Here is a 24,422-nt window from a genome sequence, read left to right on the forward strand (position 1 = left end):
TAGTCAATGTCCCAGTCAATGAAGAACAGAATGTTCCGTATCTGCTGGGAGAGCAATACAGTGACCTGAGCTAACATCTATAGGTCAGCCCAGGTCACTGCAGGGCATGACAAGTGCTGCTGTCAGGAGAATAGCGAGGTACATTACCTGCGGTGATCGCTGCACTCCTGATAGCAGAGCTGTCACTGAGTTCAATGACCGCCGCCTTCATAACCAAGTATCGCAGGTGCCTGTGACGTCACCGCTAGTCACAGTCTCGGGTCGGCAGCGAGAGGAGATGTGACAAGCGGCGGCCATGGAGGACAGTAACAGCGCTGACATCGGGAGGGCAGGACTTCATCACCGCAGGTAAGGAACTTCACTAACCTCCTGACAGCAGCGCTTGTCATTCCCGCGGCTGCTGTCACTGCAGTGTGGGCAGCTGCGGACACCGTACAGTTCGGGCAGCTGTGGACACTGCTGAGCGGGAAGCCGCGGGGCTGGGGCTGGGGCTGGAGCGGGACACAGACTGCAGCGACATCCGACGGAAGTCACACGGAAGTGCTTCTGTGTGGCTTTCGGGGATTTTTGCACACGTAGCCAGGGTAAACATCGAGTTACTAAGCAAAGCGCTTTGCTTGGATATCCGATATTTACTCTGGTTACCAGCTTACCGCAGGCTGCCTGCGATGGCTCCCTGCACAATTAGCTGTAAAAAGCCACGCTTTTGGTGCTCGAACCGTTCTCGAACGTAACTTGAACTGCCGAACTTTTACAAAATCGTTCGAGTTCATCGAACGACTCGAACACCCCCCAAAATCACTCGAACATGAAATTGGCGAACCTCGAACATCGCTCATCTCTAGTCAGCAGTCTGTGACAAATAAACTGCAGACAAAAAAAACAAATCTGAATTCTCATAGACTTTGCTGGGAAGTCAAAAGTGAGAACTTTCTGTCAAAACTGCACCAGAAAACATAACAAAAACTGCAGTGTGTGCATGTAGCCAAAGGTGGTGCTATACTTCCTGCTGGGTTAAGTAAGTGACATTGAATGGAGAATTAATAGTATCCCTGATCATGTCATCTTGTCTTGGAATTTTCTTGTATAAATACGGTTGAGAAAAAGGCGTTTAGCAGATTGGCCTTTCCTTTATCCTTTTCCACCTTTTCACCCAGACTATTTTTAGGAGGCCAACACTGTCCTTTTTGAGTTTCTCGTTGTTTATGTAGTTGAAGAATAATTTTGGATTATTTTTATTTTCTCTGGCAATGTGTTTCTGTGTCTCAATCTTTGCTGCCTTGATTTGCATTTTACAGAATTTATTTAATTTTCTATGAGTATTTAATGTTTCCTCACTACCCTCTTCCTTTAATTCTCTAAACTTTCTTTTTGTCATTTATTGCACCCCTTAAAGCTTTATTTAGCCATAATGATTTTGTAATATTTCTAACTTATTCCCATAGGGTATATACAGTGGAACCTCGCTTAACGAGTAACCCAGTTAGCAAGTATTTCACTTAACGAGCAAAGCTTGCTGTAAATTTGTAACTCAGTTTACGAGCAAGCTTTGCTGTACAAGCAAAATACTCACCGCACACACTTTCGGTTCCGTACATCCATTGCGCTCTAACCCGCTCTTACAGTCCACACACACACACAAGCACACACACACACAAGCACACACATATATATTATGCTCACCTTTCCTTCCGTTCCCTCGCCGGCCTCCTGGAACTTGCAGTTCGCCCCGTACAGGATGTGTATCGGGTAACCATGTTTGTGCATGCTTGTGTGTGTTTGTACGTGTTTCTACGGCTGTGGAATGGCACAATAGGGGACCAGGATGGGACATTTAACAAGTTGTGGAACGAATTGTCTGCATTGCAATGATTTCCTATGGGAAATCTTGCTTTGCTGAACGAGTAACTTGGTTAACAAGCACACTCCCAGAACGGATTGTTCTTGTTAACCAAGGTTCCACTGTATTGTGCACAGGTCCTATTCAGGATGCCTATAGAAGTGTCCCATTTGCTTTGTGTGCTTTGATTTCACGGGCTATTGTCCCAGTTTATGGCACTAAGTTCATCTCTTACACGTTGCAAATTCGTCTTCCTTAAATTTTGTGTCTTTGTAGCCCCTCTACTGTACATCTTATTAAGCGATACAGGAAAACATTAATTTGTGATCACTTTTACCCACGTATATTTGACATGCAGTCCTGCCTATTAGTTAATATTAAGTCTAGCAGTGCCCCCCTTATTGTTGGGTCCTGAACCAGGTGTGAAATGTAAGTTTCTTTCATTGTTGTCAAAAATCTGTTTCCTTTGCTGGACCTGCAGGTTTCTGTTCCCCAATTTATTTCAGGGTCGTTGAAGTCCCCCATAATAATGACGTCCCCCTGATTAGCTAGCTGCCTCATCTATTTGCTTAATGAGGATTTTTTCCTGGCATTTGCTTTATATTTGGAGACTGATAACAAACCCCTATCAGTATTTTATTATTCTTTCTCCCCTTATCTCCACACATTGCAACGATACATTTTCATTAGCCTCACATATATTATCACGTAGGATGGGTTTTAGGGACCATTTTACATATAAACAAACACAGCCTACTCGCTTATTTGTACATTCATTCCTAACAGACTATATGCCTGTAAATTAACTGCCCAGTCATAACTATTATCCAACCAGGTCTCCATTATCCCCACCATATCATAATTTTTTTCCAACAATATTAATTCTAACGGGTACTTTTACACGCTGCGATATCGGTACCGATATCGCTAGCGAGCGTACCCGCCCCCGTCGGTTGTGCGTCACGGGCAAATCGCTGCCCGTGGCGCACAACATCGCTAACACCCGTCACACGGACTTACCTTCCCTGCGACGTCGCTCTGGCCAGCAATCCGCCTCCTTTCTAAAGGGGCGGTTTGTGCGGCATCACAGCGACGTCACACGGCAGCCGTCCAATAGCAGAGGAGGGGCGTAGATGAGCGGCTGGAACATGCCGCCCACCTCCTTCCTTCCTCATTGCCGGTGGACACAGGTAAGGAGATGTTCGTCGTTCCTGCGGTGTCACACATAGCGATGTGTGCTGCCGCAGGAATGACGAACAACATCGTACCTGCAGCAGCAACGATATTAAGGAAATCAATGACATGTCAACAAGCAACGATTTTTCACGTTTTTGTGCTCGTTGATCGTCGCTCATTGGTGTCACATGCTGCGATGTCGCTAACGGCGCCGGATGTGCGTCACTAACGACGTGACCCTGACGATATATCGTTAGCGATGTCGCAGCGTGTAAAGCACCCTTTATTCCTCCAAAATGTTGTCGAGGCTTCTGGCATTAGTGTCCATGCACTTAACATATTTCTCAGTGCCTCTATTCTTACTTAGTGGATTGACTGTCTTATTCCTTGCCGCCTTGCCACCCTCAATTTCATTACTTATGCACAGGTCACTAACTGCACTATCTTCCCCTCCTATACAATAAATGCCATCCCCCCAGTCCCTAGTTTAAACATTCATCCATCCTTCTAGCCATTTTACCCCAAGCACAGCTTCACACTTCCCTTTGAGGTGCAGCCATCCCTAGCGTAGAGCCTGTAGTCAACAGAGACGGCAGCTCAGTTCTTCAGAAACTCCAAACTCTCCTTTCTACACCTATCCCTGAGCCACTTTTTAACCTCCCTAATCTCCTCTTACCTCCCTGCCTTGGCACATGGTACTGGCAGTATTTCAGAAAACACCACCTTCGTGGTGCTTGCCTTCAGCTTACAGCCTAATTTCCTGAAATTATTTTTAAGAACCCTCCACCTAGCTCTAACTTTGTCATTCGTGGCGCTGTGGAGTCCTCCACTAGCAGCCCCTGTCTAGCCTGCTCTGCACTACTGTTTTTCCCCTTACTGGAGCAGATGCTCCTCCGGCTTTCAGAGGACTTGTCTTCCTGCATCAGTGCTACTCCTGTACTGACACCCCCCATCTGCCAACTTAGCAAACTTCCTCTACCATAGCTGCTAACTGTCACCTATCTAGCTGCCTCCCTGTCTTGCAGCTCAATACTATGCTCCTCCCTCTTATTAACCCCTGCAATTAGCTGCTCAGTGAGCAGCAAATGCCTTTCCATATTGTCAGTGGATCTCAGTGAGCAGCAAATGTCTTTCCATATTGTCAGTGGATCTCAGTGTTGCCAGCTGCTCATTTAGATCCAGTACCCGGGCTTCCAAATGCATAGTATGCACCCTCAACTGGCTGTTCAAGGATTGCATAGATGCGTCAAGATGTACACTGGATGGCATTATCAATAATGGAGCACATTATCTTAATGGGGATTGTGCAAGGCAGAAATATAAAACAGAAAACCAATAAATACAAACAACCATTCAGTACAAGTTACTCTCTTCCAAACTCCCTGAATCCAAAGTCACTGAATCACAAGTCACTCATTCCAAATCACACTGAGAAACAAATCACACTCTCCGCTCTTTCACACTCGCAGTGGAAGATGATTTAAAAAGTTTCCTTTTCCCTTAGCTTGCAAAGGAGAGCAAGCACCAAGCAGCTACTACATATAAACTCCTAATTATGTACTCCCACCCGTAATTAATTAGTAACCCTTTGTGAGTATACCTCAGAATATATCCCTTTATTCCAATGTAATTAACCCTTAACTGCATACAGCATGGACATTACCTATACCGCATACAATGTGGACATTATCTATAATTAACCCATTTTTTTACATTACCTAATAAATGGAAGCATTCTCAAACTCCATGCTATTTAATTAGTGATGGAAAAATTGGACTCTCACAGACCGACTAGTTATCATCAATCCTGTGGATAGGTAATAGCTTCTTTTTACCAACAGCCCCTAAAGGCAACCTGTCATGTTATAAAATGTGGTGTGCATTTTTTACAGCAGCTATTTCTCACAACAACCGGGTGTTTGTTTTTCAGTTTTCTCCATTTAAGTCATTTACACGAGCGTTAGCCGATGGTTTCATGCTTATCTCACTCAGTAGATTTGACCTGTGTTGTAATGTGTTACTATTATCTAGATGAAAGAAAAATTTCTTTAATTTTGGTTGTCATGGCAACTAAACATCTGTTGTTTAATAAAGCCTCCGTTATAGAGTCATGGTAAATACATGGTTAAGTAAACCCATTTTAGGCCTAGCCTTATTATAGATCACAGTTTTCAAACTTCAGATGAATAAATCAGAATTCATGGAAATATTGAATTACTAAATGTACAGGACTAGAGCAGTGATTGGGATTGGGTGATATTATCCTGTTTAATGTCCTTCCCTTATTACTGCCTCACAGGTCCTATAAATATAGTCAGCAAGACTTTCTAGAGCTGCCCCTTTATAAATTCAGCTGTAGCAAATTGTATAATGGCAGAGAAGTCATGAAGAATGTGAACGACCCCTGCCATTTATTTTGTAATGGATCTCAGCAGATCTCCATCTTTTTCCTTTTAAGGCTAGAATAACATAGCTACACTATTCTGGTTTTCAGAAAATAATAAATAATTGCAGAAAATGAACTAAATGACGTAGGAATACTATACTATATAAAACCTAAGCTAATCGTTTTAGAAATAAATATATATATATATATATATATATATATATATATATATATATATATATATACTAGCTGTACTACCCAGCTTTGCCCGGGTTAATAACTGGTGTTAACAAAATAGAATGTATTAACAAAAATGTATTCTGCACACAAAAACCACAAAACAAATAGCTGTAGTATTCGGCCCCCTTGCAGTTTTCAACCTTTTCCCACATTTCAGGCTTCAAGCATAAAGATAAAAATGTTAATGTTATGGTGAAGAATCAACAACAATTGGGACACAATTGTGAAGTTGAACAAAATGTATTGCTTTTAAAAAAAATAAATAACTGAAAATTGGGGCGTGAAATATTATTTATCCCCTTTACTTTCAGTGCAGCAAACTCACTCCAGAAGATCATTGAGGATCTCTGAATGATCCCATGTTTTCCTAAATGACTGATGATGATAAATATAAGCCACCTGTGTGTAATCAAGTCTCCATATAAATGCACCTGCTCTGTGATAGTCTCAGTGTTCTGTTTAAAGCACAGAGAGCATCATGAAAACCAAGGAACACAACAGGCAGGTCCGTGATACTGTTGTGGAGAAGTTTAAAGCTGGATTTGGTTACAAAAAGATTTCCAAAACTTTAAACATCCCAAGGAGCACTGTGCAAGCGATCATATTGAAATGGAAGGAGTATCATACCACTGCAAATCTACCAAGACCCTGCCGTCCATCCAAACTTTCATCTCAAACAAGGAAAAGACTGATCAGAGATGCAGCCAATCGGCCCATAATCACTCAGGATGAACTGCAGAGATCTACTGCTGAGGTTGGAGAGTCTGTCCATAGGACAACAATCAGTCGTACACTGCACAAATTGGCCTTTATGGAAGAGTGGCAAGGAGAAAGACATTTCTCTAAGATATCCATAAAAAGTCTTGTTTAAAGTTTGCCAAAAGCTACCTGGGAGACACACCAAACATGTGGAAGAAGGTGCTCTGGTCAGAGGAAACAAAATCGAAGTATTTGGGCACAAAGCCAAACAATATGTTTGGCGTAAAAGCAACACAGCTCATCTCCCTGAACACACCATCCCCACTGTCAAACATGGTGGTGGCAGCATCATGGTTTGGACCTGCTTTTCTTCAGCAATGACAAGGAAGATGGTTAAAATTGCTGGGAAGATGGATGGAGCCAAATACAGGACCATTCTTGAAGAAAACCTGTTGGAGTCTGAAATAGACTTGAGACTGGGACGGAGATTTGTCTTCCAACAAAACAATGATCCCAAACATAAAAGAAATTCTACAATGGAATGGTTCACATATAAACATATCCAGGTGTTAGAATGGCCAAGTCAAAGCCCAGACCTGAATCCAATCGAGAATCTCTGGAAAGAGCTGAAAACTGCTGTTCACAAACGCTCTCCATCCAACCTCACTCAGCTCCAGCTATTTGCAAAGGAAGAATGGGCAAGAATTTCAGTCTCTCGATGTGCAAAACTGATAGAGACATACCCCAAGCAACTTGCAGCTGTAATCGCAGCAAAAGGTGGCGCTACAAAGTATTAACTTAAAGGGGACGAATAATATTGCACCCCAATTTTCAGTTATTTATTTTTTATAAAAGCTTAAAATAAGCAATACATTTCGTTCAACTTCACAATTGTGTCCCACTTGTTGTTGATTCTTCACCATAACATTAACATTTTTATCTTTATGTTTGAAGCCTGAAATGTGGGAAAAGGTTGAAAAATTGAAGGGAGCCGAATACTTTTACAAGGCACTATATATATATATATATATATATATATATATATATATATATATACAGTACAGACCAAATGTTTGGACACACCTCATTCAAAGAGTTTTCTTTTTTTTTCAGGACTCTGAAAATTGTAGATTCACATTGAAACAATCAAAACTATGAATTAAAACATGTGGAATGAAATACTTAAAAAAGTGTGAAACAACTGAAAATATGTCTTATATTCTAGGTTCTTCAAAGTAGCCACCTTTTGCTTTCATTACTACTTTGCACACTCTTGGTATTCTCTTGATGAGCTTCAAGAGGTAGTCACCAGAAATGGTCTTCCAACAGTCTTGAAGGAGTTCCCAGAGATGCTTAGCACTTGTTGGCTCTTTTGCCTTCACTCTGCGGTCCAGCTCACCCAAAACCTTCTCGATTGGGTTCAGGTCTGGTGACTGTGGAGACCAGGTCGTCTGGCGTAGCACCCCATCACTCTCCTTCTTAGTCAAATAGCCCTTACACAGCCTGGAGGTGTGTTTGGGGTCATTGTCCTGTTGAAAAATAAATGATGTGCCAACGAAATGCAAACCGGATGGAATAGCATGCCGCTGCAAGATGCTGTGGTAGGCATGCTGGTTCAGTAGGCCTTCAGTTTTGAATAAATCCACAACAGTGTCACCAGCAAAGCACACCCACACTGTCACACCTCCTCCTCCATGCTTCACAGTGGGAACCAGGCATGTAGAGTCCATCCGTTCACCTTTTCTACAAAGACACGGTGGTTGGATCCAAAGATCTCAAATTTGGACTCATCAGACCAAAGCACAGATTTCCACTGGTCTAATGTCCATTCCTTGTTTTCTTTAGCCCAAACAAGTCTCTTCTGCTTGTTGCCGGTCCTTAGCAGTAGCTTCCTAGCAGCTGTTTTACCATGAAGGCGTGCTGCACAAAGTCTCCTCTTAACAGTTGTTCTAGAGATGAGAATGTGTGTCCAAAGTTTTGGTCTGTACTAATATATATATATATATATATCTTTATTTTTTTTTAAAGATGCAGATTATGATTAAGAGGGTTTTCTAAAACATCTGTTGAACTGGACGCTATATTTTTAATTTGTGCAACAATTTGGTCTCTAAAAGCAGATTTGGGGGAATAAGCTGCAGTACTTTATTTCAAATTTGGAGGCAATCCTCCATCCCTAGGATAGGGGGATAACTTATAGATCACTAGGTGTCTAACCACTAGAACCCCTCCGTGAGATCCAGGGCTATAGTGTGATAGTCAATCAGGCACTGTTCTGCTCTTTTCATTCTCAACAGGAGTGTGCTCAACTAGCTTTAGCGGTGTGTGTGTTAGCAGGCCTACCAAAGCTACTAAATGTTTTGAGGTCCCTTCTTTAATGCGTCTCTGTTGGTGTTTTTTATATTTTTTTTACATTTGCCTTTTTATATGTTTTTCAAAGCATATCATTGACATAATGGAGAAAATCACTATTAAACATTCTCTACACTTAGAGCATGCTGCTTTTTGGAAGAAATACCCTTGAATACCGACAAAATTGATATGTGTGTGTAGTTATTGGTATCTTCTTATCAAGGCGTGTTTCTCAAAACGTTCAGTATGCATTATCCTACCTTGTTCCAGGAAAGCAATATTACCTCAGTGAGCCTTTAACAAGTATTTTTTTTTATAATGGAAAAAAAATAGATAAAAAAAGTAATGTCAATTAGCAGACTGACAATTTGTCTTCTGATATGAACAGCCTTGTATATGAAGCTATGAGCCTATGAGGCTGTTGAGTTTGGGTCAGGAGACCTTCGGTTAGCTTGTAAATTACGCTTCATACTTGGACTGTGTTATATGTATGTTTGAATTCAGATTTATACTACATAATGGGCCTCATGAGTAAGAGAAATACAGTCATATGAAAAAGTTTGGGCACCCCTATTAATGTTAACCTTTTTTCTTTATAACAATTTGGGTTTTTGCAACAGCTATTTCAGTTTCATATATCTAATAACTGATGGACTGAGTAATATTTCTGGATTGAAATGAGGCTTATTGTACTAACAGAAAATGTGCAATCCGCATTTAAACAAAATTTGACCGGTGCAAAAGTATGGGCACCCTTATCAATTTCTTGATTTGAACACTCCTAACTACTTTTTACTGACTTACTAAAGCACTAAATTGGTTTTGTAACCTCATTGAGCTTTGAAATTCATAGGCAGGTGTATCCAATCATGAGAAAAGGTATTTAAGGTGGCCACTTGCAAGTTGTTCTCCTATTTGAATCTCCTATGAAGAGTGGCATCATGGGCTCCTCAAAACAACTCTCAAATGATCTGAAAACAAAGATTATTCAACATAGTTGTTCAGGGGAAGGATACAAAAAGTTGTCTCAGAGATTTAAACTGTCAGTTTCCACTGTGAGGAACATAGCAAGGAAATGGAAGAATACAGGTACAGTTCTTGTTAAGCCCAGAAGTGTCAGGCCAAGAAAAATATCAGAAAGGTAGAGAAGAAGAATTGTGAGAACAGTCAAGGACAATCCACAGACCACCTCCAAAGACCTGCAGCATCATCTTGCTGCAGATGGTGTCAATGTGCATGGGTCAACAACACAGCGCACTTTGCACAAGGAGAAGCTGTATGGGAGAGTGATGCAAAAGAAGCCGTTTCTGCAAGCACGCCACAAACAGAGTCGCCTGAGGTATGCAAAAGCACATTTGGACAAGCCAGTTACATTTTGGAAGAAGTTCCTGTGGACTGATGAAACAAAGATTGACTTGTTTGGTTATACAAAAAGGCGTTATGCATGGAGGCAAAAAAAACACGGCATTCCAAGAAAAGCACTTGCTACCCACAGTAAAATTTGGTGAAGGTTCCATCATGCTTTGGGGCTGTGTGGCCAATGCCGGCACCGGGAATCTTGTTACAGTTGAGGGTCGCATGGATTCAATTCAGTATCAGCAGATTCTTGACAATAATGTGCAAGAATCAGTGACGAAGTTGAAGTTACGCAGGGGATGGATATTTCAGCAAGACAATGATCCAAACCACCGCTCCAAATCTTCTCAGGCATTCATGCAGAGGAACAATTACAATATTCTGGAATGACCATCCCAGTCCCCAGACCTGAATATCATTGAAAATCTGTGGGATGATTTGAAGGATCCAGGAACTTATTAAAAGCTACAGGAAGCGACTAGAGGCTGTTATTTTTGCAAAAGGAGGATCTACAAAACATTAATGTCACTTTTATGTTGAGGTGCCCATACTTTTGCACCGGTCAAATTTTGTTTAAATGCGGATTGCACATTTTCTGTTAGTACAATAAACCTCATTTCAATCCAGAAATATTACTCAGTCCATCAGTTATTAGATATATGAAACTGAAATAGCTGTTGCAAAAACCCAAATTGTTATAAAGAAAAAAAGGTTAACATTAATAGGGGTGCCCAAACTTTTTCATATCACTGTACATACAATCTGCACCTGAGTAAGAGAAATACACACAATGTACCCCCTGAATAAGAGAAATACACACAGTGAACCCCCTGATTAACATAAGTACACACAATGTATCTCTTGAGTAAGAGAAATAGACACATGTCATCTTAGAAATAGAAATACACACAATATGCCCCCTAATTAAGATAAATACACAATGTGCCCCCTATGTACCACCCCATTGAAAGAAAAATACACATAATATACCCCCTGAGCAAGAGAAATGTATATAATGTACCCCCTGAGTTAAAGAAATAAACATATTATACCCCCTGAGTAAGAGAAATACACAATATCTACCACCTTAGCAAGAGAAGTGTACATCATGTGCCCCCTAAGTAAGCAAAATGTACTCAATGTCACACAGGGTTTAGCTCTGAACTCACAGAGTGTCAGGGCGGCATCTGACCCTGTTCACAGAGAATAGTCTGACACTACACTCTAAGGCGGGCTTTGCACGTTGCGACATCGCAAGCCGATGCTGCGATGTCGCACGCGATAGTCCCTGCCCCCGTCGCAGGTACGATATAGTGTGATAGCTGGCGTAGCGAAAATTATCGCTACGCCAGCTTCACATGCACTCACCTGCCCTGCGACCGTCGCTGTGGCCAGCGACCCGCCTCCTTCCTAAGGGGGCGGGTCGTGCGGCGTCATAGCGACGTCACACGGCAGGCGGCCAATAGCGGCGGAGGGGCGGAGATGAGCAGGATGTAAACACCCCGCCCACCTCCGTCCTTCCGCATAGCTGCTGGCGGCAGGTAGGAGATTTTTCTTGCTCCTGCGGCTTCATACACAACAATGTGTGCTGCCGCAGGAACGAGGAACAACATCGTACCTGTCGCGGCACCGGCGTTATGGAAATGTCGGTGAATGCTACGATGATACGATAACGACGCTTTTGCGCTCGTTAATAGTATCATCTAGGATTTACACACTACGATGTCGTCTGCGAGGCCGAATGTGCGTCACTTTCAATTTGACCCCACCGACATCGCACCTCCGATGTCGTAGTGTGCAAAGCCGCCCTAAAGGGTGCTTTACACGCTGCAACATCGCTAGCGATTTCTAGCGACGTCGAGCGCGATAGCACCCGCCCCCGTCGTTCCTGCTACATTTGGTGATCGCTGCCATAGCAAACATTATCGCTATGGCAGCGTCACACGCACATACCTGTGCAGCGACGTTGCTGTGACCGCCGAACAATCCCTCCTTCAAGGGGGAGGTGCGTTTGGCGTCATAGCGACGTCACCGCGACATTACTAAGCCAATAAAAGCTGAGGGGCGGAGATGAGCGTGACGTAACATCCCGCCCACCTCCTTCCTTCCACATTGCCGGTGGACCCAGGTAAGGAGATGTTCGTCGTTCCTGCGGTGTCACACATAGCGATGTGTGATGGCGCAGGAACGACGAACAACATCGTACCTGTGGCAGCAGCGATATTAAAGAAAGGAGCGGCATGTCAACGATCACCGTTTTTGAACGATTTTGCGATCGTTGATCGTCGCTCCTTGGTGTCACACGCTGTGATGTCGTTATCGGAGTTGGATGTGCGTCACTAACGACGTGACCCCGACGATATATCGGTAGCGATTTCGCAGCGTGTAAAGCACCCTTAAGTCTCTTGTTAGATTTCTAAGTATCTCAGACATGCTCAAGTGTCGACCAAGCAGTGTTCTCTTCGGTTCAGGCTTGAAGAAGTTAAGTTCTGCTAGCCTTCTGATTATCTCTGGAGTCACATGTTGTGAGAGACCTATCACAGCTAATCCCTACCCTTTTTAAGATCGTGGTTTTGATCCTCCCACACCAATTGTAACTTGAAGCAATACTATTCCTTGAGCTGTGGTGTTCCAGTTGCTGTGCGTTATTTGGTGTGTTGTTGAAATAGTGTCATCTGTTTATTTCATCCCTGTTCCTTAATTCCCTTTATTTGAGCACGTATTGTCTATACCTCTCTGTGTGTTTGCATTGAGTTTGAGTTATGGTTTTATCTTGTCAGTCTTTGTGTGGTATTAATCACTCCTGGCACTGCCCTCTCCACGGGTGGGGGAGAGGGGTATTAGAGCAGGACTGGCCAGAAGCATTGCTGTTGGTCCAGACCTCTTCACTATCAGAAGTACCTCTGGAAGAAGGGATAGCTAGAGTCCCCCTAGCCTGAGGGCCAATCTAGGAGCCCCGTGTATCCCCTTATTGCGCATGACAATTATTGTGCCCCCAGAGTAATAGAAATTTTATTATTGTGCCCCCCTGAGATACACAATATACCTCTTGAGTAAGAGAAATCTATACAATATACCTCCTGAGTAAAATAAATTATATACAATACACTGCGTGCAGACTTATTAGGCAAATGAGTATTTTGATCACATGATAATTTTTATACATGTCCTACTCCAAGCTGTATAGGCTTGAGAGCCAACTACCAATTAAGTAAATCAGGTGATGTGCATTTTTGTAATGAGGAGGGGTGGGGTGTAATGGCATCAACACCCTATATAAAGGGTGCATACTTATTAGGCAAATTTTCTTCCTTTGGCAAAATGGATCAAAAGAGAAATTTGACAGGCTCTGAAAAGTCCAAAATTGTGAGATGTCTTGCAGAGGGATGCAGCAGTCTTCAAATTGCCAAACTTTTGAAGTGTGAACACCGAACAATCAAGCGTTTCATGGCAAATAGCCAACAGGGTTGCAAGAAGCGTGTTGGGCAAAAAAGCGCAAAATAACTACCCATAAATTAAGGAAAATCCAACATGAAGCAGCCAAAATGCCATTTGACACCAGTTTGGACATATTTCAGAGCTGCAACGTTACTGGAGTATCAAAAAGCTCAAGGTGTACCATACTCAGGGACATGGCCAAGGTAAGGAAGGCTGAAAAACGACCACCTTTTAACAAGAAACATAAGATCAAACATCAAGACTGGGCCAAGAAATATCTTAAGAATGATTTTTCAAAGGTTTTATGGACTGATGAAATGAGAGTGACTTTTGATGGGCCAGAAGCTGATCAGTAAAGGGCAGAGAGCTCCACTCCAACTCAGACGCCAGCAAGGTGGAGGTGGGGTACTGGTATGGGCTGGTATCATCAAAAATTAGCTTGTGGGACCTTTTCGGGTTGAGGATGGAGTGAAGCTCAACTCCCAGACCTACTGCCAGTTTCTGGAAGACAACTTCTTCAAGCAGTGGTACAGGAAGAAGTCGGTATCGTTAAAAAAAACAAACATGATTTTCATGCAGGACAATGCTCCATCACATGCATCCAATTACTCCACAGCGTAGCTGGCCAGTAAAGGTCTAAACGATGAAAAAATAATGACATGGCCCTCTTGTTCACTTGATCTGAACCCCATAGAGAACCTGTGGTCCCTCATAAAATGTAAGATCTACAGGGAGGGAAAATAGTACACCTCTCGAAACAGTGTCTGGGAGGCTGTGGTGGCTGCTGCATGCAATGGTGATCGTAAACAGATCAAGTAACTGACAGAATCTATGGATCGTAGGCTGTTGCGTGTCATCATAAAGAAAGGTGGCTATATTGGTCACTAATTTTTTGGGGTTTTGTTTTTGCATGTCAGAAATGTTTATTTCTAAATTTTGTGCAGTTATATTGGTTTACCTTGTGAAAATAAACAAGTGAGATGGGAATATATTTGTTTTTTATTAAGTTGCCTAATAATTATGCACAGTAATAGTTACCTACAAAAATAGATATCCTCCTAAGATAGCCAAATCTACCCCACTCCAACTTCCAAAAATATTAAGCTTTGATATTTGAGTCTTTTGGGTTGATTGAGAACATAGTTGTTGATTAATAAAAAAAATCCACTAAAATACAACTTGCCTAATAAGTCTGCACATGGTGTATACCTCCTGAGTAAGATAAATACATACAATATAACCTAAGTAAGAGAAATACACACAATATATCTCCTGAGTAACAGAAATACACATAATGAACCCCCTGAGTAACAGAAATCCGCACAATATACTCCCTGTAAGAGAAATACATACTATATACCCTGAGTAAGAGAAATACACACAATATACCTCCTGAGTAAGAGAAATACACACAATATGCCCCCCCTGAGTAAGAGCATCGATACGTTCCACCGCCGAGTCCTCCATGAGTTCCACCGCAGGTCCTCACGCTCCACTGCGCTGCGTCTCATCTTCCTCTGCTGGCCAGAAGCAATCGGTATTGCCGGATGTGGTGAGTGTGTGTGTGTGTGTGATCTGGTGTGTGTGTGTGTGTGTGTGTGATCTGGTGTGTATGTGTGTGCGATCTGATGTATGTATGTGGGTGTGCGATCTGATGTATGTGTATGGGTGTGCGATCTGATGTGTGTCGGTGTGTGATCTGATGTTTGTGGGTGTGCGATCTGATGTTTGTTGGTGCGCGATCTGATGTGTGTGGGTGTGTGATCTGATGTGTGTGGGTGTGTGTTCTGATGTGTGTGAGTGTGTGATCTGATGTGTGTGAGTGTGCGATCTGATGTATGTGTATGGGTGTGTGATCTGATGTGTGTGGGTGTGTGATCTAATGTGTGTGGGTGTGCAATCTGATGTGTATGGGTGTGCGATCTGATGTGGGTGTGCGATCTTATGTGTGTGAGTGTGTGATCTGATGTGGGTGTGCGATCTTATGTGTGTGAGTGTGTGATCTGATGTGTGTGGGTGTGTGATCTGATGTGTGTTGGTGTGCGATCCACTTCAGGTCCTCCCGTTCGGCGCCTGGGAGTGTGATCGCATGGGTCTTCTCTCTTCTTTTTTTTGAGGGGCATCTGCTTCCTATAATGACGTGTCCTACAGTATTCTTTACGTTTTCTAGCTGCACGGACACTTCATTATTGAACCGCGACTAGGGCTTATTTTCATGGTAGGGCTTATATTTAAGCCATACACCAAAAATGCAAAAAATTCCTGCAAGGGCTTTTTTTTGGGGAAGGCTTATTTTTGGAATAACACGCTATATATATTGTGCACTACTTTATTGCAGATGAGCAATGGCCATTAAATCTATGAAGAGATTTTACAATCTAGGTACATCTATTTTGTATCCATATGTTATCTCTTTAGCATCGGCATGTCATGAGTTTTAAATCCTTTTATGATCCTTAGCCATTGCCTTCACAAAGAAGTTGTATGAATGAAAACACCATCCATTTTTCCCAACAATCTAACTTTTGATTATAACATTATCCACAATGCTGTGTTGGTCTAAAAACACAATGAGCACTGGCAGACGCCTTATTTACACTGTGGTCTGTCTGGTTTTGCAGGAGCATTCAGAGTTTTGATATGGGAAATCTAAATGCAGCGCTATTTTTTCTTCAAACAAGGGACTCTTTGCTGGCGTCAATAGATGTTCAGGGGCAGATGTGAACAGAGACTTGCTCATTCTTGATGAATTCCTCTATATGAAGGCTGAAGAATATAGGTTAAACATGCAGGTTTGGGTTCTGCATTCAGCGTTACATTCCATAGAAGTAAAAAAAATAATCTTACGAGGTGTATGATATTACTTTAGTAGGTGGATGGCAACTTCAGATATGTTTTGAAACATATTGCTTTTTGTTCTTGTCTCAAGGTTATTCACCTGCTAAATGCCCTTCTGTTGTGTAACCTCCTTGTAGATATCGGTGCTATGCAGTTGTGACCTTATCAGCTTGTAGACACCATATTTAGGAAGATTCGGTAGTTATGAAACAATACTTTTAAAATAAATATAATAGAATTCAATAGTTATGTGTACACATACAATCCAGACATAAGTTAAAAAAATATCAGACCTTTTAACACTAGAAGTCCCAGGAATTTCGAGCTCCATAGGGTTCCAATGGTAGAAATGTTAAATGACCACTCTCTGGGACGTCTAGTGTTAATTAATACTCCTTATATTAAAGGAGTTATCTGAGAACAGAAAAAATAATGAAAATGACATTGCAGATAAATAAATACTTTTAATTAGTAAATCATACTTGATTTGTCTAGAAACGTAATCACTTTAGTACATTATAATGGCTGTTGTCTACTTCAAAAGACAGAAACCTCTCCTAGAATGTTAACAGGACAGTTAACTGTGAGCACGTGCAGTCCGAAACTCCGTACCCTGCCTTCATTTGTAGTAAGATGTGGTCATAGTGCATATTCCGATGTAAGGCCGGAGTCACACTTGCGAGAGACTTGCCCGAGTCTCGTCTCACATTACCCGGTACGGCCGTAGGCTCTGCTGCATAGAAATACATGTAGCTTATCCGCTCCTGTCAGCAGTGTGCGGCCGTGCCGGGTGATGTGATGCAAGACTCATGCATGTCTCTTGCAAGTGTGACTCCGGCCTAATACTAGAGATACCAGGGTTGTCAACCTTTGAGGACAATATATTTATTTATTTCATTTAAATGCATTTATTTGGGGCTAAAAATTTGGTTTCACTAAAAAAAACTTCACCTCCTGGATTTTACAAGCTCTTTGTTTTCCTGCTTATACAACATTAATGTGGTCTGTGATCATTACATAGTATACAGCTTGTATTCCAGAAGCCTGCGTGAGTGTGCTTATACGCTAAATCCTAACTGTTTTTCATCCCATATATTTCTAGACTCTCTCTCTTTCTCACCTTCTGGCAGGGGTCCTATCAGTCCTACATAATCCCCAGCATCAGCAGTTTCTAGAGCAGTTCCTCTAATCACAGCTCTCACTTCCTGAGCAGTGTGCTTGTTCAAAGGTCCTGTTATCTTTGTATGTAAATATAATAAAAGTGTAGACTCAAAACAAACACTGACAGACCATTAATGTGTAGTAACAGGACAGAGCTCCCAGAAGTAATGAGACTGCAGAGCTAGGAGCTGCTGTAGAGACAGCTTGAGAATGCCCCTTTTAGGCTATGTGCGCACTAGAAAGTGACTTTTTCTTAAAACAAAAAAAACGGACCCTCTGAAAGAACAAGCAGCCCACACCCGTGGTAAAACCGCACCCGCGTTTTTGCCGCGGTTTGCAGCAGATTTACCATGGATTTTCCGCAAGTTGGTCCCCGTGGATTTTTACCATTATGTATGGCAAAAACCGCAGGCACCTGCGGAAAAGAAGTGACATGCTCATTAATTCCGCAGCGGAAAATCCGCGGGTAAATCCGCGGGTATAAAAAAACGCAGTGTGCGCACAGTATTTTTTAAAACCCATAGGTTTTGCTGGGGAATTGACTGCAGCAAATCCGCTTACTGACACCTGTCCAATTAATTTTCTAGGCCAAGTTTCAGTCAGTCACCTTGCTATGCACCCCAATTTGGGATGTATTCCACCTGTCTAGATTTTGGCGATTGGTGACTGTTCACATTCAGTCATCAGGCCCTGTCCACAGGCTATTTACTTCATGCAGCATTTGCTTGGACCTGTCCCGCCCACAGCCATGATTCAGTCATGGGTACGGGATTGAAATAGACCAGGTGAGTGCTGCTAAGAGCAGTTCTACTATTTCATATGTGAGGCCGTTTGGCACATTTTATAAAAATATTTTAGTGTTAGGACTGCCCCAAATAAGATTTGCCGTGGAGTGGCGGGGTGGCTCAAGAAATTGCAATTTTTTGCCAAAAATCTCAAATTTATAATAAGTACAGTTGGAATTTTTAGTGCTGTAGTGCACATTTAGTGCTAGCTTTTTTGTTTTTTCTTCAAGTTTCAGTCAGTGTAACAAGACAGCTGCCATTTTAATGTGATTACCTCCCTACACATACCAAATGTGATATTCTAACTAAACGTATTTAGGAATTTATCTCAATGTCGTTTTCCTTTACTTTTTCCTATTCCCGAAGAATCCCTTTAAAGAAGTTGTCCAGTTACCAAAACTGATTTTTTTTCTCATAAATCTTGCTAATATGTGCCTCTCCACACATCTATTATGTTATTTCAGCAATATTACCTTTTATCGTGCTCTAGCAGCACATCCTCATTGCTGGCTCCATCTCTGATGGGGTTAATCTCTCTTCTGACTTCCTGGGTTCAGTTCCTACAACTCCCAGAATTCTTTACGGCTCTAGGACTGTATCTAACACACCCACTCAGCTCTCCACCCAAAGACTCCTCCCTGTCTCTTCCCTGCACTGAGAAAAATCACAGCAGAGACTGCAGAAGCTCCCAGCTCTGCAAAACCAGGGGAAGAAAGTGTCTATCTTCTGCTTGTTCTCATATAGTTCATAGTGTGTGTGTGTGTGTGTGTGTGTGTGTGTGTGTGTGTGTGTGTGCAGAAATTATGATTATTAGCCGGCGTAACATGTGAAAAAAATAATTAGGGAGAAAAAAAAATGATGGGGTCATGAGATTGCTTTTTCCCCTTTTGCCTAGTCTCTGTGTGTCGTCCGTATCATCCGTGTGGCATGCATTTTGCAGGCTGCTTTCACATTAGCGTTTTTTTGCCTGTAGGCAAAAAAACGCAAACCGCATGTGACCGGATCCTGTGGATTACATGTGCAGCGCGTTCAACCGCAATTGTTATTTTACCGGATCCTTCTGCAGCGGGACACAGAATATATCGGCCGGCACTGGAGTCAGCTGAACTCTTGATCTCACAGCCTGCACATGCTGCAATGGATGCAGGTTAACAGCAGTCACTAGAAAACCTATAATCAGGAGGATATTCATCCCAGATATACCTTAGAAAAGGTCAAGTTCAGGAATATAACCAAACACAGAGCACTCCAAAATTATTCCATGAACAATGATTATGAAAAATATATGATTTTATTATTAAAACTAAACACATAGTTAAAAACAGACAGACATAGACCACATAGTGGCGGGGAGGGCACAAGTAAATGGCCAAGGGAACCAAAATCCTAATGCTGTTATACCATCAAATCATCATCAACTTCATATAAACGGTGTTTACATACACAATAAAGTCAAATTAGCCAATTATTTAGATGAATTGAGATACACGTCATAACTGGCAATATATACGTCAGTATTTAGTATATGCAGTCTTAATCTCATAATAAATATACAAATTCACTACAGCAAAAAATGACACAAGTTTGTTTGTGTGTGTATCTTCATATCTGAGGTCACATACAATGCATAGATGTCAAAAAATTATTCATAAAGTAATGGCAGATAGTACCCCTTAATATAAGCTGCAGCAGTGGCAGAATGGAGGAGCCACTCCCTTATATAGAGTGTAGCATTGTTGTCCTCTATTAGGATCCCCAAAATAGGTAGAGAATTGAAGAGTCACTATCTAACAACAGCAAAACTGCACTAGGATAAAAGTGCAGAGCCAACACCATAAATATAATGTTATAAACAATCATCTGACAGCATCAATTTCATTCAGTATATGGTATTAATACCAAAGCTCAACCAAGGCCAGAAAGAGTTAATAGCCCACCCTCACCAAACACTCCAACGATCGTTTCGCAACCGCTTCGTCAGGGAGTGATTTTGGGGATCCTAATAGAGGACAACAATGCTACACTCTATATAAGGGAGTGGCTCCTCCATTCTGCCACTGCTGCAGCTTATATTAAGGGGTACTATCTGCCATTACTTTATGAATAATTTTTTGACATCTATGCATTGTATGTGACCTCAGATATGAAGATACACACACAAACAAACTTGTGTCATTTTTTGCTGTAGTGAATTTGTATATTTATTATGAGATTAAGACTGCATATACTAAATACTGACGTATATATTGCCAGTTATGACGTGTATCTCAATTCATCTAAATAATTGGCTAATTTGACTTTATTGTGTATGTAAACACCGTTTATATGAAGTTGATGATGATTTGATGGTATAACAGCATTAGGATTTTGGTTCCCTTGGCCATTTACTTGTGCCCTCCCCGCCACTATGTGGTCTATGTCTGTCTGTTTCTAACAGCAGTCACTGCCTGCTGCCGATCACGTATGACCGTGTGCGGGCTGTGTGGTCAAGAGTTCAGATCAGCTGACTCCAGTGTCGGCCAATTACTTGTTCTGTGTCCCCCTGCATCCATCGCAGCGTGTGTGGGCTGGAGTTCAGCTGAGTTCAGATCAGCTGACTCCAGTGCCGGACTGAACTCAGCTGACCTCACAACCCGCGCACGCTGCGATGGATGCAGGGGGACACAGAACAAGTAATCGGATGACACTGGAGTCATCTGATTACTTGTTCTGCTGGATGTGTGGTCAGGAGTAGGGATGAGTGAGCAGTAAAAATACTCTGGTGCTTGATGGGCGAAGCCCATGTCGATTCTTATTTTTTAATTTAATTCATTCAAAATTTAAAAAAAAAACAAACACATGGGTAAAAAAAAAAAGTGTGGGATACCGCTGCATTTTCTATTGCTAAGGGTAACCCAAGCAGCTACTGGCTGCTAACCCCCACTGCTTAGTGTTACCTTTACTGGCAATGGAAAATCCAGAGAAGCCTTCTTTTTTTTTTTTATTTTTTTTTAAAGGTTTTTGCTTAAAAACGTTTTTAAAAAAAATGACGTGGGCTTCGCCATTTTTTTTGTACGCCAGGCAAGTACAGCAGGCAGGTACGGGCAGCCCACGACCCCCAGCTGCCTATTTGTACCCGGCTGGGAACAAAAAATTTAGGGAAGCCCTTTTTTTAAATTCTTTCATGAATTTCATGAAATAATAAAAAAAAATGACGTGGGCTTCGCTCATTTTTTTGTGTCCAGCCAGGTACAACTAGGCAGCTGAGGATTGGAATCCGCAGCGCAGAGTGGCCAAAGCTTTCTGTGCCCCCCCGTTGAGGATTGCAGTCCACAGCCGCCCAAGGAAAAGGGCTCTTTCATAGAAGCGCCATCTTCTGGCACTGTATCCAACTTTTCAGTGGCCCTGGCACACTGGGTAATAAGGGGTTAATACCAGCTTTGTTTTACCAGGTGGTGTAAAGCCCGAGTTTCTTAATGTCAGGCCAAGTTTGACCCGCCCATTAAGAATCTCCAATAAAGGGTTAAAAAAAAGACATGACACAGAGAAAAACACTATATTAGAAATAAATACACAGACACATTAGGGACTCCATGTTTATTACTCCCTCTCACCCCTCTACGATAGAGAGATTTCTGACCATGCCAGGAGAGAGAGGGAAGAAAGAGGGAAAAGAGAGGAGAGAGGGAAGGGAGAGGGAAAAGAGAGGCGAGAGGGAAGAGAGAGCGAGGGGAGAGAGAGAGAGGGAAGAGAGAGAGAGGGAAGAGAAAGAGAGGGGTAAGAGAGAGAGAGAGAGAGAGGGAAGAGAGAGAGAGGGAAGAAAGAGAGAGAGATGGAAGACAGAGAGGGGGAAAGAGAGAGGGGAGAGGGAGTGGAGGGGAGAGAGAGGGAGGGGGGGGAGAGAGGGGAAAGAGAGAGGGGAGAGAGAGAGAGGGAAGAGAGGTGCTCTCACCACCTTGCTCCACTCTGTGACTTGTTGTGCAGGTGACAGAGTGGAGACAGTTGGTCCCATGCAGCACAAGTCAGTGGAGTAACTTGGTCCCATGCAGCACGACAGGTGACAGAGCAGAGCGGTGACATGCTCTGCTCTGACACATGCGGTACTACATGTCACCAGCTTGTCAGTCTCTTGCTACGTCCTGTGCTGTTGGTGGGACCACATGATCACACTGCCCCACACCACACGCTCTCCTGACACCGGAGCAGAGCGGGCGGGTGGATAGTGAGAACAGATACTTACGTGGCAGGGGGGGTTTCAGCTGAAGAAAGCCCCCCTTGTACTCCACACTTGTGTCCTGTAACTCACCAATCTGCCGGACGCTTAGCCCTCTTCACCGCTCCACACTGGCGTCCCGTGCCATCTTCCGGATCCTCCCCTCGATGCTGGGCTGTGACGTGCGGTAGTCACCGCCTCCAGCCCAGTCAATCAGTGTGAGTGGCGCCAGCATCCCCTGACGTAACGTCTAGTCTGAGAGCCCGGAACTTGACGTGACGTCAGAGGATACTAGCGGCCACAGCACCAGGGGGTCATGTGACCGACACTGAGCGTGCAGGATAGCGCCGCTCAGTGCCAGAACTGCAAATAGAAGCCAATGTAGAAAACACCTAAAATAGTAAGTTACACTCATATAGAAAATAAAAAAAATGAGTGAACCACCCCTTTAAGGTTTTTAGACGACTCACACCATTTATACAATAAGTATCCAAATATTTTAATACTATTTGTAAAATATCTGCACTTGATGTAAAAAATATTTCCCCAGAAAAAGTATTATAGTATGCGATTGATCTTTTTGTTAGAATATGTATTTCCTACTGTCTATAACCCTGGCTCCTCTGTATGTCTTATAGCAGAATTTTGTGCTGGACTGATAAATACTTTTCAAAAGGCAGATTTATATATCATGACGTTACCAAACATCCATAGTTCTCAGACCAATAAATGACAATCTCCCACCTCCTTTTCATTGTTGAGCTTTTTAAAGCTCAAATATTTATGACTTTTCATCCTCCTCCTTTTTTTTGGGCCTTCATGTTTTTTTCTTATGAATGAGCAGAATTTCTTGAGAATGTGATGTGTATGGTGACAAGACAAGCTCATGTGACCTGCATTAGGCTAGTTAATGTCACTTCACCTAGGCAAAGGCTCAGCCTCCTTAGCAGCATACTTCTACAGCCTTCCATTATCTCATTAGGACGTGCACATACTGTGATGCTTCCAGTAAGGAGCACCCTCAGATTCCTAGCATCATACGAAGAAGTCACTGTCTGCCATGCCTGCAAGTGAAGCCTCCATGTCCAAACATTGACTCGGTCTAATGTAGAGTGGTCTCTCTGTTTAAAAGCAGTCTCTTTCTGTCACACATTTTGCATTAATATTCACCTCCCATCACACTCTCTCTGCAGTAATTCAAAATCTGTCAGGCAGCCGAGAGAGGAGGGAGAGGGAGCGAAAGTCAGAGGGAGGGAGGTAAGAGAGAGGGGAAGAGAGAAGGGACAAATATTGTTTGCGAGGGAATAAAAACAATGATGAAAAAATCCATGAGGCAGGAGAAGTCAATTTGATAGACTGAGAAGAGACATTGGCAAGAAATGATGACGAAGATAATAATGGAACCTAGGAAGAAAAGACACGGGATTGTCACTAGAGGTTGAGAAGTGAACAGGTTGTGCAAAGCAGGGGGATGAGAAAAAAGTATGTAGGAGAAATGTACAATACATGGAGTCAATGAGAAGTACTAAAGAAAAAAATGCTCCTTGTCCAGAAGAATTTGAGTCCTATCTAAATGGAGCATTGAAAATGAGAGATTGGGTAAGCAATAGAGTAGAGGAGGAGGAAGAAGCTGTGAGAGGTTAATCAGGGAGGAATCGAAGTGAGAGAGAGGCCACAGAGATAGGACCAGTGATAGACGATGAAGGGCTGTCTATTGATCAAGGTGAAGATTGGTGAGTGTGGGGCGGGGGTTAGCAGGTCTGGGGATTGTAGAATACTGGGGGGAGAGAGAAGCATGAATGGACAACCCCCCCCTTCTCCTCCCTCTGTCCTCCCTCCTCACTCACCCCCTCCTCTGCTGCTGACAGTTTAACTGAAACGGCAAAAGAACAGGGAGAACTGCAGACAGCCGTGCTTTCCCTCAGCTTCTTCTTCATCCAATCCTTTGACAGTCCTTCC

General features: G+C 42.6%; 1 protein-coding gene across 1 annotated transcript in view; it reads left to right on the top strand.

Annotated features, from left to right (window-relative positions):
- SHANK3 (SH3 and multiple ankyrin repeat domains 3) overlaps positions 1–24,422 on the top strand; it is a 617,492-nt gene that overhangs the window by 414,467 nt on the left and 178,603 nt on the right.

Source organism: Anomaloglossus baeobatrachus, chromosome 4 (genome assembly GCF_048569485.1).
Source record: "Anomaloglossus baeobatrachus isolate aAnoBae1 chromosome 4, aAnoBae1.hap1, whole genome shotgun sequence".
In the NCBI taxonomy this organism is placed as follows: Eukaryota; Metazoa; Chordata; class Amphibia; order Anura; family Aromobatidae; genus Anomaloglossus; species Anomaloglossus baeobatrachus.